The 16,673-nt window shown below is 45.1% G+C and overlaps 1 protein-coding gene across 3 annotated transcripts in view; it reads left to right on the forward strand.

The window, feature by feature from the left end:
• LOC141120337 (RING finger protein 24) overlaps window positions 1–16,673 on the forward strand; it is a 173,989-nt gene that overhangs the window by 119,487 nt on the left and 37,829 nt on the right. Inside the window, exon 1 of one of the 3 annotated variants that reach the window (XM_073611006.1) lies at window positions 3,008–3,167. The exons of the other annotated variants lie outside the window; for them this stretch is intronic. The gene's annotated coding sequence lies outside the window, so the exon portion shown is untranslated. Of the gene's footprint in view, window positions 1–3,007; window positions 3,168–16,673 lie in introns of those variants that run through there. 3 annotated transcript variants of the gene reach the window in all.

Below are 16,673 nucleotides of genomic sequence, written 5' to 3' on the forward strand. Positions count from 1 at the left end.
CTTCGGTGGGGCTTCAAGCGAGCTTTGCCATAGCCTTCTATGGAGGCTTTGAAGACGCTTTGAAACACAACTAAAGCAACATGGGTTATAATTTTTGAAGCGAAGCCAAAGCAAAGCAAAAGTAAGTTGTAAACAGGACTTTAAGCTAACCATTTTATTTAGTGACCCGGGGCTTTGAATAGTGTTCAGAGAGCTTTAACAAAGCCGTTTTGAAGCAAGTGTAAACTATCCCTAAGAGCTCAGTTACACTTGCTTCGGCTTCAACACACATTAAAGCGGAAGTAAACCCATCCATAAAACAGTTACCTTTCCCGGCACGTGCCGCAAAAGTAACACCCCCATTGGTTGTGCTCTCAACCAAACTGTCAAACCATCCAATGGCTGGTGTCATAACGGATCACATGTGCAGCATCATGGCAGTTCTAGACTAAACAGAGGCCAAGATGGCGGCCTCCTTGGCTGAAAACGATAGGAGGGTTTACTTCCACTTTAACTGCTAGTTTACACTTGCTTCAAAACAAGGCTTCGGGCAGGCTTTGCTAAAGCTCCCTAAACGCCAGTCAAAGCTTCTGTCACTAAATAAAATGGTTAGCTTACAGTCCTGTTTACACCTTACTTTTGCTTTGCTTTGCTTAGAAGTCTATGGCAAAGCTTTCTTGAAGCCCCACCAAAGGCTCATCGAAGCCCCAAGCAAAAGCAAGGTGTAAACAGGACTGTAAGTTAACCATTTTATTTAGTGACAAGGGCTTTAACTGGTGTTCAGAGAGCTTTAACAAAGCCTGTCCGAAGCCTTGTTTTGAAGCAAGTGCAAACTAGCCCTTAATGTGTATTGAAGCCGAAGCAAGTGTAAATGAGCCCTTAGAGTCCTGCAGCTGAATATATAAGGCAGGGCGAGGATGCAGTACAAGTACCATGGTAGTTGTATGGCTGTTTATGGTTGGAGTTTGAGTTCGATTTCTACTCTCAGTATCCTTGCGCACGGAAATCACAGACCGCAGCAAGGAGCTCTGAAGGGACGGCACAGTATACCGTCCCTTCAGAGCGCATGACATCACCAGCTGCATGCAGTATGAATATCTCCTAAACCATACAAGCCCTATTATAAGCTTACCTGTAGGTGCACCTTTAAACAAAGGGTTCACACCCACTTTAAATAAAGCAGTGACACGGTGATATTATATTTACTAGGGGTGCAACGGATCGTCACTGATCCGTGATCCGAACGGTTCAACCTGTTCGGATCGGCCCACATGCGCTCCACGGAGCGCGCCGCTGCCTTGGCCTTAGGAAAGCCGCGGCTTCGGCCTAGCTCCGGAGCGGCGGCCATCTTGGTAAACCCGGCGGCTGTTTACCACATGATCGCTCCGTCAAATGACAGAGCGATCACTTGTAAACAAACCTGCGTCATGTCATGACGCCGGTTCCTCTCTCTCCTCTGTGTACTGATCTGTACAGTGGAGGAGAGAGATTGGATGGCAGCAGTGCCAATACCCTGCCAATACTCTGCCATACCCTGCCAATACTCTGCCATACCCTGCCGATACTCTGCCATACCCTGCCGATACTCTGCCATACCCTGCCGATACTCTGCCATACCCTGACAGTACTCTGCAATACCCTGTCGATACTCTGCCATACCCTGCCAATACTCTGCCATACCTTGTCGATACTCTGCCATACCCTGCCAATACTCTGCAATACCCTGCCGATACTCTGCCATACCCTGCCAATACTCTGCAATACCCTGCCAATACTCTGCCAATACACTACCAATACTCTGCCAATACTATGCAATACTCTGCCATACCCTGCTAATATATTATTACAGTGGGGGAGATTGTGGATATTACTACAGTGGGGGAGATTGCGGATATTATTACAGTGGGGGAGATTGTGGATATTATTACAGTGGGGGAGATTGTGGATATTACAGTGGGGGAGATTTTTTGATCCGAGTAACGTTCCGAATCCGTGAGTTTTTTGATCCGTTGCACCCCTAACATTTACTAAGGAAAGTTAGTGCAACTGAACTTGGAATGTGTACAGTCTATTTGCCTTTAGGCCCCTTTCACACTGGGGCGGTGGGGGCGTCGGCGATACAACAGCGCTATTTTTAGCGCTGCTGTACCGTCGTTCTTGCAGCGGTATTCGGCCGCTAGCGGTTCGGTTTTAACCCCCGCTGGCGGCCGAAAAAGGGTTAAATCCGCTCGTACAGCGCAGCTATAGCCGCGGTATTACCGCGGTATAGCCGCGCTGTCCCATTGATTTCAATGGGCAGGAGCGGTTTAGGAGCGGTGAATACACCGCTCCTTCCCCGCTCCAAAGAAGCGGCTCGCAGGACTTTTTTTACCGTCCTGCGAGCGCCCCGCTTCAGTGTGAAAGCCCTCGGGCTTTCACACTGAACAAACAGCGGAGGCTGTTTAGGGGCGGTTTTCAGGCGGTATTTTTAGCGCAATACCGCCTGAAAACCGCTCCAGTGTGAAAGGGGCCTAAGTAAATCCACCGCAATGCCTCCCCACTGCTTCTGTCAAACGCCCTCTGAAGAGTGGTGGATTGTGCTTCAAAGGGCCAATGCAAGGGTATATGAGCCCTTTAAGAGACACTATGGTTGCATGCTGCTCATTACAACACTGGGATTAATTAAGTGATCATCCTGAAGGCAGCATTAGCTATCAGTGTGAATGGCTGGGGAAGGTGCATTGGATATGCAAAACAGAAGCAGGCAGATATGAGGGTTTTTGTTTTTCTAGTAATACTGGATTTCCATTTTAAGAACATTAGGATCCAGGCAGAAGCCCCATTCATGACCTTTGGTGCAAGGCCTCAGGCCTATTATTTACCCATGGCCCCATTGAAGTGCTGAAAACATTAACATAAAAACAAGAAATCCTTGTTTGGATGATGGTAGTGTGGACATCTGAGGTCAGTGACCCTCCAACCCAAAACATGTCCTGTTTATATCCTCAGCTTTCCTATGAGCTGCCAGACAGATAAACATTTAGACCATCGATCTCTACCTGGCCAGTCACTGGGTTACAGATCAGACAGGAGCTTGTGTATACCTGGTCTGCTACGGGGTCCTGTGTACAGCGCCGTATTCATAGTTCTCCTCACGAATCAGACGTGGAGGGTCAGCGAGCTTCTGGGGAGAACTTCTGAGGGTTCTGGTAAGCTTATTGTAACTTTGTTAAGGCAGCTCTATATGTTAACGGCATAGTCCACCTTTGGCAAAGAATTAGGAAATTTTACGTTTCTAAAAAATTTTAATTAAAGACTGAAAAGTATTGGAACCGTGATCAGTGTGTCAAGGGTACAGTGCATTGGTTATTTCCCATCTCCAGGTTTGTGGGGCTAGAGGAAGTAAACCATGGACTACATGTGTGGCAACATCACCGCACTACAAATTCTAATGCCATGGTGGCAAATGGAACTTGTAGCCTTTCCATTTAGAGGTTCTGTGAATGGAGCCACACACAGCCTTGCTCAATTCAAATTTCCACAGGACACCCAAGGGAGAACCACCCTGCGATTCAGGTGGGTGAGGGGCAGATTGAAGGTTGGGTTTGAGGGGCAGATTGAAGGTTGGGTTTGAGGGGCAGATTGAAGGTTGGGTTTGAGGGGCAGATTGAAGGTTGGGTTTGAGGGATGCACCCATGTTTTATGTTACACCCCATATAAGAAACATGGTCAGAAAGGTGAACTAAGCCTTTAAAGCCCAACCTAAATTGTAAATTTAAAGTGGCAAAACGTGTGAATACAGTGGGGACGGATCACACCCTCTTGACAAATGTGTATTACTTTTTGTGCCTCCATTGGTCTGATTCACCTATCCATTTGTACTGGTGACCATTGTCCCCAAGAAAGAAAATGAGTTGAAATTCGAAAATTTCGAGTTGTCCCCACAAGATTTGAGGGGAATTCTTCCAAAGGGGATATCTAGTTCGGTGATGACTGTCTGAAGCTAGCTATACACAAGTAGATTTTCGAATAAACGATGACTGGACGGATGTTGTTTGAAAATAATTAAAAATTTTGTTTGCTTTTTACATTTTACGGAAGGAATGCAATTTCCTGAATGAAAACCACACTCGCTGTTAAAATCTTGCTTCTTCTAATTTTGTCACTGCGGTTGAAAATGAACATCAGTTTGACCCCAGGTGAAATGTTGCGATTTGCATCATTTTGGCAATTTCAGCGTTACTTAAACCCATTAATGGCGCTTTCACATCCTCCATTTTCCTTGTGTGTTTTTTGGCTGTGAATGTCATCTAAACAAGTAGTATAGTGAAAGTGAAATACTTTGTGCAGAAAGCTCAGAAACATTACAAAGTAAACAATCACAATTTTATAGCTGGGAAAGTCCAAACCAGGAGGGGCATTTAAAGACCGGATGGAAAGTTGTTGGCTTTTACTTAAGGCTCCATGCACACTGAAGCTCATAGTTTTTGGGAGTTTTGGCGTTTTTCTTAACAGCCCTCTTCGTTATCCTTTGTGTCCATGCGCACATGAACGCCAAATGCTGATAAACGTCGATAAACGCTCAAAAACATGACTCACCAGCGTTTTTAATGTTTTTGATACATTAAAAAAAAAAAAAAAATTAACAAAAAAAAAAAACCCTAAAAAACGCTAACGCGGAAAAACGCTAATAAACGCTATTGCAAAAACGTTAAAAAACGTCCAATGACTCACTGCAAAGCTACTGGCATTTTTGTAACATTATTTTAACGTCCAGTGTGCATGGAGCCTTATCCTGTGTGTTTTTGTGATCTTTTGTTAGCATGTGCTTCCACTGACATCAACAGAAAAAGCGTAAGGCCTCTTTCACACAGACTGTCCGTTCAGGTCCGCCTGTCAGTTTTTTAGGTGGACCTGAACGGACCCTCCATAGATCTCTATGGAGCGTCGGATGTCAGCAGTGACATGTCCGCTGACATCCGACCCGCTCCAATTCCGAAAACGTGTAACGGAGGAAAAACCTACTTTTCCATCCGTTATCGGATCGGGTGACGACGGACTCTATGGTCCATCATCATCCGATCTCCCATAGGGGAGAGCGGCGCTCTGACAGGTCCGTCGCTGCACAGTGTGCAGAGACAGACCTGTCATCTTCCTGCTCAGCAGGGATCGGTGGAGCGTTCCCCGCTGAGCAAGCGGATGTTCACGGGGCGGATCATCATTGATCTGCCCCATGTGAAAGAGCCCTAAAAGTTTGCCATTGTCAGCACCCAGCTCCTCAGTTGGCCCAGCTCTGGATTATTGTGTTTCTCTGGGGGCCATCCTATAGAGAACTTATAACTTTTTCTGATGTTTTCCCTCTGAGAAAAGGTAGACCCTTCTACTCTTCTATACAAAAACACAAAAGAAGAGAGCGCAAAGCCGCCCTAATGTAACTCGGCTTTAATATGGTAAAGTTAAAAACACTACAATAGTCAAACTATGTGAAGATAGATACAGCATAATTTATAGAAGACCCATATGTTGCCAACATCCCAATTTGAATAATATTATAAAGAAAATACTCCCCAAGGAATACTAGGGACTTTTCAGGCAACTAATCAACGATTGATAAAAAGATTGAAATTTATTATTATAAAAATATAGGTGCATATAGCCCCAAAAAAAAAGGGGGTTTTACATATACTGCATAAACAAGATCATATAAGAGACATGAATCTAAAAATGCAAATCCTTCAATACTGCTCCCAACATGTTTCTGGACCTCCGTAGAGTCCTTTCTTCAGGGGTATGTCATATGCGATAACACTGCTGTATTGGTATTCAGTCACTAGGATGAAAATAAAAACAAAGGGGAAGTGGAGACTGCTAAATATGCAATCAAACGTGGATGCACGTATGGTCGGTCAATGGGGATCTAGGTAATTGCAGGTCTAGAGGTGTATCGATCCTCCAAAAAGGACAGGATGAACGTTGGCATCAACTGATGAGCAGGAAGAACCCCCCTCCCCCTAATACCACCAAGCTATAGAGACCCCAAAAGTGCTGCTGCGCGATGGTAGCAACCAAAGCCCCTAGAGGGGAGCAAGGACCTTAAAAGTCCGAACAACCAAGCAGTGCTGTGTGCCGAATAACGCTGTTGCCGAACAGCAGAGATAGCAGCCTAAATTTCAATCTTTTTATTAATCGTTGATTAGTTGCCTGAAAAGTCCCTAGTATTCCTTGGAGAGCAGTTTCTTTATAATCAAACTGTGTGAAAATGGATACAGCATAAGGATTCCACTGTGGCCACACTCCTAAAACCACCTCAAGATCCTGACAGGGGAAGGGGGAGCCATAGACGTTCAACCTAGGTGCCCAGATCCTGGCAGCACATCTGAGGCTATCCACCACCACGCTCAATGTGCAGATCCTAATGCGCATTGCGCCCGGTCCAGCCGGTACTGCTCTCTAAGGACACACAAACCCACGCAAGCAGAATACAGGGGGCAAGAGTGTAGATGTCGCACAGTTGCCATGATAACACGTTTCAGTGTTTTCGGAAGGAGGCAACGTGTCGCGTACCTGATTCGAAGCCAATATGCAGAGAGGCGCTCCCCTTGCGGCTAAGTGCAGTATACCCCTGAGAGTGGCACAGTAGGTATAGTGCCCAAAGAAGCACAGGTTTTCAGCTGGGTCAGGACAAGCAGGTCAGATGATCACCTGGAGACGGTGGAGGATCGCTAAGTAGCTAGCAAGATGAATGTCTCTTAGGAACTCCAGCTGTGCTTAAGGTAATCCATGCACTCGGGATACAGAAGTAGAGGCCTGGCCGAGGGCCATACATAGGTGGGCATGCCGGTAATAGCCAAGTCAGTAGGGCAAACCGGGGTCAAACACAGGTGATCAAGCCAGTAAGCAGGAGCAAAGTCCGTGAAGCAAGCCGGGGGTCATACACAGGTGATCAAGCAGGAGGAAGGTCAGTAGAACAAGCCAAGGGAAATGCCAGGAGAAGAGGTCAGGGAGGTCTGGAACAAGCCGGGTCACAACGGGAAATCCAAGAAATAGACACAAAGGTTCAGGAGCACAGGAAAGCTGATGACAATCCAGCATTTTGGAGGAGACAGCAGCAGCCTTTTATAGGCCAGCAAGAGATCCCATCTGTCACGTTATGCGTGTGCTATTGCGTATGCGTGTACGCCAATTAGCCAAACTTCTACCGGTGTGCACGCAGGGATGCACCTATGGTGCCATTCTCTGTTACTGGCAAGATTGCCAATTCTTCTACAGCCATTTCCCTGACACCACGCCTCCGAAACATGTCGTCATTGCTACTGTGTGACGTCCACACTCTCTTCCCCCCTGTGTCCTGCTCGTGTGGGTTCGTGTATCGTTATCCACCATAATGTCCTAAAAATGTAGGCATATTTTTGCCACAACACGCTGCAACATACTACGGTGCACTGTCATTGCATATGTGTGTGTTGCCTTAGTGAATTGGGGTGCTATTCAGAATCAGTTGCACCCCAATGCATTAGTAAACGTAACACATGTTGCGGTTTAGTGCACATGAATGCGTGCTTTCGCACAACACATATATATGTAAATTGGCCCTAAAGGTCTTTTTCAAAGCGCACATGTGGTGGGCAGGCTGGTAGCCAGATGGGAGTGAGGCAATAACAGGGACATTTTTAAAGTTAAAGTGACCTTGTAAAACAACCCATTCAGTTTAAAATAGAAATTAAAGGCAAAACATTTGGGTATAGATATAAAAATACATTATAAATAATTTTTTTCCCTTTTTTTTGTAAGTGATCACATTCCCTCTGTTCTCAGCTGCATAAGAGCTGGGGGAGGAGGAGAATCAGCACACTGAGCCTCCCAGTAAAAGGCTGTGCAGCAGGGGCATGTCAGGACAAATCTGCACATTGGAGGAGAGCATACTGAGTTCCCAGCACAGCTAGAGGACTGACCACGGTGTGTTCTCCTGCTTAATGTGGTCAGTTTTTAATGGGAAAGCAGAGGGACTGGCAGGAACACCAGGGCTTTCGCATAAAGGAAGCAATACAAAAAGAACAGGAGACTTTCACAGACAACTACATTGTACAGCAGGCACAAATCAGGAATATGAAATGTTGAGCAAACAAACGCTTTAATGTCTAAATCGGGATGTATAAAATTTCTAAACATAGGGCCAGTTTACTGACCTTCAGATTTTTAGTGGGGACGGATTGGACCCATTGGGAGTAAAAACTGCTCTGGCTTCAGTGGAAGTAAACAATGTCTCAGACTTGGTGGCCAATGGAAATAAAACAATTACATAGAGCCCGTGGTCAGTGGGAGGAGGAATAGTGCCCCATCAGTGGAATTGGTTGAAGAAATGGTGCCCCATCATTGTATTAGTGGGAGGCATAGTGCCCCATCATTGGTATTAGTGGGAGGAATAGTGCCCCATCATTGGTATTAGTGGGAGGAATAGTGCCCCATCATTGGTATTAGTGGGAGGAATAGTACCCCATCATTGGTATTAGTGGGAGGAATAGTGCCCCATCATTAAATGGGTTGGCAGATCACCCTCAAGGCAAAAAAAAAAACACTTGCATCATTGCATTGCACCACAATTCTCCGTGTTCCTGTACTGCAGTGTGGTGCCATTCATTTTCAATCCAAAGCTCACCACACATACTGTATATACACATTTTCCAGCACAGTGCCCTATGTGTGAAAAAGCCCTTCGTTTACAGTCCTGGTTCACTGAGCTGTCATCTGTTCCTTATGTCACCACTTTTAGTTTTGGTACTGGAACAATACTGGGCAGTCATAAGGAGGGACAGACAATACAAAATGTATTTGCACAAGGAAAATATTGCTATTTTTAGGCCGGATTTAACACCTTTGAGTCACGGTAACCTGAAAACTGCACTGCTGAGCCGTTCATTTTAAAAGGCACGTCAACGCAGATTATTGTGGATTGCTTTTCAGAGAGGTGGTATACCGGCGGTTGGTAGGGGTTCAAGAGGCACTACTGCCATCTCCTGAAACCTTTTATTTATTTATTCTTAATATTGCCAAACAGTAGCTTGGCAATATTTCCTTATGCAAATACTTTTTGTATTGTCTGTCCCTCCTTATGACCAGCCAGTATTGTTCCAGTGCCAAAAGTAAAAATCCCAGTATTAGATCCTCATAAGGAATAGATATGGGCTCCCATAGTATAGTATCAAAGGTTATTTTATTAAAAAAACACGGATAAAAACAAAACGCCCCATCCAGTGAGTAAAAAACCCTCAAAAAGACTACAGTCTATGGTAGACACAATATAGTCAGAGGCCGGTGTGCAGTGTGCGCTCCAACTGCGTTCCAGGCTTCCTGTTGGCTTTCCCGGACGTGACGTGGGTGCGCGGCGCCCAGTTGATCCTAAATACCTGCACAGTCGTCTAAGGTTGGCCACGCAGACTGTACAATTCTGATTTCACTAATAACTATATAGAGTTAATGATAACTAATGGACCTGTCTAAATGAATATGGATGGATGCTTTAGGTAGGCCTTTATTTTACGTAGCTGTTGGGAAAACCTAAGGGTTTGTGTCAATGGGCATTGGGCGGGTGTGGATGGCATCAGTTTGAGATGTTCCCGAGATCATTCAGAACTCGCTGGGTGGTGCAGATGACTCTTCTCCTGAATGCCATTTCACCTGTTTCAAGCAGGTTGTGCATTCTACAGACTTGTATGGGGTTGCAAAACCCGTCTGACTTGAACCAAAGCTCGTTGACAAAGGTCCTAAAGCTGACCACATGTTGCAGTCTGATTGTACAACCTCTGTTCTGCTGTGCTTCAAGTGCCTGTTTAAAGAATTCTTTCTGTTTACGAATAATCACATGATAAGGCATGTTGCCAGTTTGAGAAAGATCTATTTTCTTTAAATGACCCCTATTAGGCCTCCTTCACACGGGCGTACTTAAAGTGGTTGTAAACCCTAAAGAAAAAAAACAAACAAACCTGCAAGACAAGGGCATAATGAGCTAGTATGCATAGCATACTAGCTCATTATGAATTACTTACCCGAGATCGAAGCCCCTGCAGCGGTCCTCGTTCACCGATTCTGTCACTCCCGCGCGGGAGCCGCCGGTAACGGCACAGTCTAACTGAAGCAACGGCACGTACATGTCATTGCTTCAGTGTGCTTCAGTGCGCATGTGCCGATGACGTCGGCACATGTAAATACAGGGGATATCTCCTAAACTGTGCAGCTTTAGGAGATACCCAGGGTAGCTACAAAAAGTGGTTGTAAAGGGTTTACAACCACTTTAAACGCACATCCGTGACCAGGGCCATGTTTGCTTGCACTGCATGTACTGGTGTTCCTTGCCTGTGTATGCAGGAAGTCCCATTCATGTCTACTGGGTGGCAGTGGCTAAACGGACTGAGCCGCTGGTCCCAGTTTGACATCTATACGGATGCATTTTCCCGAAGCACAGATACGAGGTGGTATCCAAAAGTTTTGAGACTAGTTTTGTAACACGCCAACAGATGGCAGCATAAGGTCCACAGGGAGCACCGACCTTCATAAGTCAGTGTGCCAAAAGACCTGGTCCTGTGTACATCGGGAGCTGTGCAAATGGTGCTACTCTGACCACGTGCGTTACCATGTCTGCGTATTTCATCATAGACAGCAAGTTGGAACAAAGAGCAAACGTGAAATTCTGCGTAAAACTGGGCAAATCTGCCACAGAGACATTTGACATGATTCGGCAAGTTTACGGCGATGCTGCAATGAGCTGAAGATTCCCCTCAAAGGTCTCTGTTTTGACCATTGTTGAGATCGAGCGCTCATAGCAGAAGGTGCCTGACACGCTTCGAAAAGAGGACTTCCAGGACACATTCATCAGCGGCAGGAACGCTGGGAGCGCCTGTATTGCTGTGCAAGGGGACTATTTTGAAGGTGATCGTGTATAAACATAGATCAATAAAGTATTTTCTTGTAAACGGAGCTAGTCTCGAAACTTTTTGATACCACCTCGTAGTGTGAGTACTGGGGCACGCACCCACCTGTACCCACACGGATGTCAAACGTCCATGTGTCTGACATGAATGGGACTGCCTGTACATGGTTGCGATGAACAAACGTTCCACTTGAAATTGCCGCCTTGCATCTCTGCTTCAGTGATTAAAATGATTGTTTCTCTTTGCAATTAAACACCGTTGATGCTGAAAATTAAAAGAGAAGTTTGGGACTGAAAAAAAAACAACCCCATTTATACTCGCCTAGGTTGATGTTGCATCTTTCCCCCGCTGCCTCTGAACTGAGCGATCACAGACTGCTGATCACTCAGCTCTTGGCCTTCAGTGAGCAGAGAGCCGGTGACTGTCAGTCACCGGCTCTCTGCTCTGCCCCTCCAGCGCTCACTGGAGTACTGGGCTGCAGAGGGGGATGGGAGCGCCTGGCTCAGGCTCTCAGCAGTGGGCTGAGAGGCTGAGCCAGCTGCTGGTCAGGTAGCTGGGTGGATCCCAACAGTTAAAGCAGTAGTAAAGTTTCCAAAAGATAAATGATTTAAACAATATTAAAATCTAATTATTTATTTACAATAAAATGGGCGCTAAGAGTATGCCCAAAAATCTTTCTTGTTGTCAAACATCCTTCTATTCGAAACGCTGCTGCTTGATATTAGCCGGTGCCATATCAACTCTGGTCTTCCGCGTCTGTCTTCTAATTTACTTCCTCCCGCAGTAGCTTTTCCTCTCCATAATCCCGCGCATGCCCAGTAATTGCAGTATCCAAGCCTCTGCTTCGTTTCTGGCTACTACAGAAACAAAGTCTAGTGAATCGGAGACTGTCCACGATCCTCTTCTCGATGCGGAAGAAGTATAAGGAATTATCACGGGATGTCGGGGCGGACATCGACACTAGGAAATGATGCAGCCGCGGCATTTTTCTGGCAGGGTATATGCTTGCCGGAAAGTTAGGACATATGGCGCATGCACGGGTGACGTCATTAGACAGAAATATACAAATTACTTGCAAGGCAAGCAGGTGAGGAGACATTCATCTAGTGCAACAAATTTTATAACCTGCAATTGTCCATGTAAAGAAAAGTCGTCGGAATGGGTATACAACCGCTTTAAAGTCGGGAGCCATGCAGAGCCTAGACCGGCTAAGTAATGTCAGCCCACAGTGGACTTTAGCCAGAGAAAAATGTAAACCCCAAAACGTCTATGTAAAAAATAAAATAGAGATAAAATATTTAGATCAGGGTTTGATCAAGGTCAGTGTCAGGGCTGGGGTCAAGGTCAGGGCTGGGGTCAAGGTCAGGGCTGGGGTCAAGGTCAGGGTTGGGGTCAAAGTCAGGGTCAGGGCTGGTGTCAAGGTCAGGGTTGGGGTAAGGTCAGGGTTGGGGTCAGGGTCAGTGTATTTAGTTAGGATAAGAAGAAAAAAAACAGCAAAATGCACACTATTGTTTCCGGGCCCTACTATGGGTACAAACCACAAAAAACACATATACAGTATGTGGTATTGCTGCGATTGCCAGGAGCAGGAGAATTTATTTTGTATTGTTTTTTGGTGGTAGGTTATAGTAATGGCAAGAAATATAGAGTCAAAGCTGATCTACAACCAACCCCCTACATTTTTTAAACCTCTGCTTGCCTGGTTCAATTTTGCTGCTCCTATGTGCGACCATTTACTTTCTTATCTACCTGGTTCTGGGTCCTGCACAGTCAGACCCCTCTCACACTGCGGTAGTTTTCAGGCGTTTTAGCACTAAAAATAGCGCCTGTAAAGCGTCTGAAAAGCGCCTCTCATGCCTCCCCAGTGTGAAAGCCCGAGTGCTTTCACACTGGGGTGGTGCGCTTGCGGGACAGGAAAAAAAGTCCTACAAGCAGCATCTTTGGGGCAGTTTGGGAGCGATGTATACACCGCTCCCAAAACGCCCTGCTCATTGAAATGAATGGGCAGCGCGGCAACTTAGGCACTTTTAACCCTTTCTTTGGCCGCTAGCGGGGGTTAAAAGTGCCCCACTAGCAGCCGAAAAACATTGCTAAAACAACGGTAAAGCACCCCTAATTCTAGCGGCGCTTTACCACTAACGCACCCCCGCCCCAGTGTGAAAGTAGACTTAAGGTATCCCCCCCCCCCCCAGCGTTGTTCTAATGTGGTCCACTTCTCTTTTGCCTCCCGCTCCGTCCCTCGCATGACATCAGGAAGCTGCCAGCTCTTCCAAGTTCAGCCGGCCGCTCTCCTGATGGCGTGCTGCTAGGCCCTCCTCCTTACTTAAAGGATAACTAAGCCTTCATTTTTTTTAATTTTTTTATTTTAAATAACAAACATGTCATACTTGCCTCCTCTGTGCAGTTGGTTTTGCACAGAGTGACCCCGATCCTCCTCTTCTAGGGTCCCTCAGCAGCGCTCCTGGCTCCTCCTCTTCTTGAGTACCTCGTTGGAGAAGCGCTCTCCCTTCGGGGCACTCGTGCGGGCGCGCTCCTGTGTCCTGCTGCTGCGTCTATAGATACAGACAGCAGGACTCGGACCCCCCCCCCCCCCCCCCGGCTCCCGCGTCATTGGATTTGATTGACGGCAGCGGGAGCCAATCTATCCAATCAGGACTCGAGACACCTGGCTGGAGCTGGTGTGCTCGTTCTCGGCGCTGGAAAGACTGGGTTCAGGTGAGTAGAACAGGGGGACTCTGGGGGGGGGGGGTGCTGCACTATAGAAGGTTTTTCACCTTAATGCATAGAATGCATTGCCTCCTGGGCTATGTGATGTACAAATCCCAGAAGGCACATTAGGTAAAGTGCAGGTCATTCGCCTGGGCGAGTAACATGTATGGAGCGGCAGGCCAGAGAATTCTTATTTAAAAAAAAAAAAGAAAAAAAAAAGGTGAATTAAAAAGAAAGCGGAGGGGAGGAGGTGTGGATAGGAGGCAACATCATATTAAGAGTTAAGATCCGCTTTAAATTAATTTTTTTTTTTTTTTTTTTACTATTTTGGATTTGTTTTCCTTTGATGATAATAATAATATAGATATAATATAATATAGATAATATATAATAGATATACATTTTTCTATAAAAGATTTTTTTTTTTCTTTTGTGCTGAAAAGCACCACATCTGCATTTCTTCCCTAGGCGAGAAAGAAGTTTTTCCCTTTTGAAAAGCGAGTGATTTTCGTTGCTTTCTAGGGTGGTTCTGTGTGGAATATTTGCGCTGTACATGCATTTCTATACACAATATTTTGCCTCCACATGATTTTTATATATATATATATATATATATATATATATATATATATATATATATATATATATATATATATATATATATATATATGGAGATGGTTGCTTTTCATGTGTATGCACATTCTTTCCATCATGTATATGGTTTAGCATCTTATTGTTTCCTTTTATCCTTGAACAGTTTTTAGGAAGTCTTTAATAATAAGCATTAAATCACACAATTAGCCTTAAAGTGGGGTTCCACCCAAAAAAAAAAAAAAAAAAAAAACTACATGAAAAATCCTAAAAAAAAATACAAAAAAACATTTGGATATTTTTTTTTTTAATCACCTCTAAATGCCTGTTGCTAGGTGGTCCCTCGTAGTCTGCCTCTTCCAGTGCCTGGGCTGGTGACATCACTTCCCCCTCGGCACAGGAAGGGCTCAGCTCTGCTCCCTCTCTCCTGTCAATCATCTGGGACGCATTACAGGTCCCAGGTGACTGAGCGGACAATCACGGCGCTCGGCGCCGCTCGTGCATGCGCAGTGGGTGCCAGGCTGTGAAGCCACAACCCGGCGCCCACAGTTGCATTTCCGGCGCCACTGAACGAAGGGGGAGACGAGCGGGGCTTCGATCCCCTGCATCGCTGGACCCAGGGACAGGTAAGTGTTCAATTAAAAGTCAGCAGCTGCAGTATTTGTAGCTGCTGACTTTTAATTTTTTTTTTTTTTTTACTGGAACTCCTCTTTAATTTGTTATACAGTGATATATGTGATTTTATATTGGTATATATACATGTTTTTTCGCTCATTTTTCTATTTTTGTTTTTAATACATTTCTTGTTTACATTGTCTATTTGTTGTTTTGAATACGGTATTTTGTGATCAGATGTTTTAGCATTTTAAGAAATGTTTTTATGTCGGTGAAGTTTTGTGTTGATTTGCTCTTTAACTACAGGTGTTTTGTGTTAGGTGTTTGATTTGATATACGCCTTTAAGTAGCTTGTATTGTGAGCATTTCAATTGTTGTGAGCGAGCACGGTTCTTTTCGCGTGAAACGCGTCAACTGATCATCATTGCAATTTTGTCTGGCTCGTGACAATAAAGAAATCTCTCTACAGCATCAAGTGTGCGATCAATCTTTTATTCTTTTCTTCTTTTGGTGGTATTTGATCACCTCTGCGGTTTTTATTTTTTGCGCTATAAACAAAAAAAGAGTGACAATTATGAAAAAAAAAAACAATATTTTTTTACTTTTTGCTATAATAAATAAATCCATAAAAAACAAACGAATATCTTCATCAGTTTAGGCCAATATGTATTCTACATATTTTTGGTAAAAAAAAATTCGCAAAAACTGTATATTGAGTGGTTTGTGCAAAAGTTATAATGTCTACAAAATAGGGGATAGATTTATGGCATTTTTATTATTATTTTTTTTATATACTAGTAATGGCGGTGATCAGCAATTTATAGCGGGACTGCGACATTGCAGCGGACACATCGGAACACTTTTGACACTTTTTTAGGACCATTGACATCTATACGGCGATCAGAGCTAAAAATAGCCACTGATTACTGTATAAATGTCACTGGCAGGGAAGGGGTTAACACTAGGGGGCGATCAAGGGGTTAAATGTTTCCTAGGGAGTGTTTCTAACTGTGGGAAGATGGGACTGACAGGGAGTAGAGAGAGATCGCTGTTCCTGATCACTACGAATAGACGATCTCTCTCTACTCCCCTGACAGAACGGGGATCTGTTTGTTTACACTTGATGGCTCTCAGAGGAGCGATCGCGGGTCACCGTCCGACATCACGGCCGCAGTTCAGCTATGGGGATTCACGCAGGGGAGCCAACCTGCCGCTGTAGAATGACGGCCGTTGGTCGGCGAGTAGTTAAATTTATCAGATACATTACATTGCCAAAACTATTGGAACACCTACCTTTACACGCACATGAACTTTAATGACATCCCAGTCTCGGTCTGTAGGGTTCAATATTGAGTTGGCCCACCCTTTGGAGCTATAACAGCTTCAACTCTTCTGGGAAGGCTGTCCACAAGGTTTAGGAGTGTGTCTATGGGAATGTTTGTCCATTCTTCCAGGCACTGATCAGGTACTGATGTTGGATGAGAAGGCCTGGCTTGCAGGCTTGGGGTGAAGGAACTTGACTGGCCTGCACAGAGTCCTGACCTCAACCCGATAGAACACATTTGGGATGAATTAGAGTGGAGACTGCGAGCCAGGCCTTCTCATTCAACATCAGTGCCTGACCTCACAAATGCACTTTTTGGAAGAATGGTCAAACATTCCCATAGACACACTCCTAAACCTTGTGGACAGCCTTCCCAGAAGCGTTGAAGCTGTTATAGCTGAAAATGGTGGGCGCCAACTCAATATTGAACCCTACAGACTAAGACTGGGATGCCATTAACCACTTGCCTACAGGGCACTTACACCCCCCTCCTGCCCAGGCCATTTTTCAGCTTTCAGCACTGTCGCACTTTGAATGACAATTGCGCGGTC

This window comes from Aquarana catesbeiana, linkage group LG01 (genome assembly GCF_042186555.1).
Source record: "Aquarana catesbeiana isolate 2022-GZ linkage group LG01, ASM4218655v1, whole genome shotgun sequence".
In the NCBI taxonomy this organism is placed as follows: domain Eukaryota; kingdom Metazoa; phylum Chordata; class Amphibia; order Anura; family Ranidae; genus Aquarana; species Aquarana catesbeiana.